We start from the raw sequence: 2,290 nt of genomic DNA, 5'->3' as shown, positions 1-2,290 counted from the left end.
GCTCAAAATTCAAAGTTCTCAGATTGGCTCGAAAATTGTATGGATGCATCCGTCTCGTCAAGAAGATCGTAACACAATTTGTTTCGTCGAAAACAGAGTCTGGATGAAAGAGAAAAGGTCTGTTGTTCGTTTTCCTAAAAAAAAAATTGCAGAATGGGACAGAATGATGACATGGCAGTCCAATCAGCAAGGGGAATATTCTTTGGTTTTCACCCAATGGGGTTGTAGCAAGTGTCACCTCCAGATTTGCCAATGGGGTTGTGGCAAGTGTCACCTCCAGATTTGCCAGACTTAGCATAGGAGAGCTAAGTCTTCCGCTTTGGCTGAACATGCTGAGAAAACCAATCATCATGTTTGTATTGAAGAGGCCAGTGTTATTGCTAAGGTTTCGCATTTCCACCATCGAAAATTCAGGGAAGCGCTTGAGATTGAAAAGAGACCAAGCAATCTCAATAGGGATGATGGGTGGAAAGTCAGTAGGTGTTGGGTCCCTGCCCTCTCGTCCTAGTCGTTTTTTCATCCTCTTTGTTTTTGTCGTTTTTCGTTACTATTATTTTATTTTATATATATATAATTATTTTATTTTTATTTTTATTTTTATTTTTATTTTTTGACGTTTCTATTTATTGTTTTCTCCTTTCTTTCTATTTCTTCTGATATTCTGTGGCCCTCTTATTTTGATGTCCTTCTTATAACTAATTTTGTCCCTTATATTTTTAACCAATTTTGGCCTTGTTGTTCTTATAAGGTCCTTTTTTACCTTTTTTGTATGATTCTTCTAAATAATATTAATTTATCTTACGGAAATAAAATGATTTATTTAACTAACTTTAAATTATTAATCAACTTATAATTTAATGATTCTTTTAATTAATATTTTTATTTATATATTCCATTGAGGCATTTACTTATTTCCCATTAACCTATAATAGTTATTTTCTAACTTAATTACCTTTATCTATTAATAAAAATTAAATAAAATTATTACTATTTTTATATTAATATAATTTAAATAAAATTATTATTTCTATATTTTTTTTTAGGTATTCTATTATTAGTCTAATCTTGTTATAATTTTTAACTATTTCTAACTAACTTTACTTTATTTTATATTATAAAATCCTTTATGTAACTAATTTTCCTATTAATTATTATTTAACTTATAATCTTTGATTTATTCATATATGATTTGGCCCTTTATTTAACTAAAATTCCTTTTAAATTATATTTTTGATAATATTTTTTGAACTTAATACCCCTTAAAATTATTTGTATATATATTCTAAGGGATTGGTCCTAAATATTATTATAAACTAATTATTTAATTACTTTCTCAACCTATGATTAATTATATATATATAGGTATGTATATATATAATAATTATTAAATAATTTAAATAAATTATCCTTTTAATCTAACCATTAACCCTAACTTTCACCTTAACAACCGAATATTTTAACTTTAATCATAGAATATATATATTTACATATTTGTTAATAAATAAGTTAGATAAATAAATAAGTACATCTTTAACCTTAAAATTATTTTAACTAACTTCCATAAAAATAAACTAACCATTGAATTATTATTGAATAAAAATACTAGTCATCTTATGATACCTATAATAATTATTTAATAAATTGAATAAAATAAATAAATAAATAAATTATCAAACCAACCATTAAAATTATTAATCCTACCTTTATAACCTATTATATATATTTAATTTAAATTAATATATATATATATATATATATATTAATTTAAATTAAATAAATAGATTCCCTTTTTATAACCAACCTTTTTACCTAATTCAACTTATTTCCTTAAGAAAGATAATAATAATTATAATTATAATAATATCATTAAAATAGTAAATAAGAATTTGACCTGGGTCCTAAGGTCAAAATTAGCCGTTAATTTAGCCGTTGGAGTCTCTGCTCAAACTATTTATCATGCTAAGCTGGATCTGTTTCTTCAACTTGTCCTGACGATGAACCACACTAGTTGGTTCGAAACGCGTCGACAAATGATATTCCATGTGATTTTCGCCGAAGAATCTTTCTTAACTTGATATGGATCACAGAAGCCTGAACTCTATCAATGTGGTTGTGTGCAAGGGAAATTGCCTAATTGGCCTCTAAGGTGGAATTTGATTTTTTTTATTTAATTAAATATTATTATATATTTTTTATATATAATTTTTATGTTATATTATATAATTTTTAAATTATATATATATTAATCAACCCAAATTCCGCATTGCATATATGTTATATTTGAAATGGC

This window comes from Pinus tabuliformis, chromosome J (assembly GCF_031772625.1).
Source record: "Pinus tabuliformis cultivar Carrire ecotype Pingquan chromosome J, CPIR1, whole genome shotgun sequence".
In the NCBI taxonomy this organism is placed as follows: Eukaryota; Viridiplantae; Streptophyta; class Pinopsida; order Pinales; family Pinaceae; genus Pinus; species Pinus tabuliformis.
Note: the sequence above shows the minus strand (reverse complement) of the source record.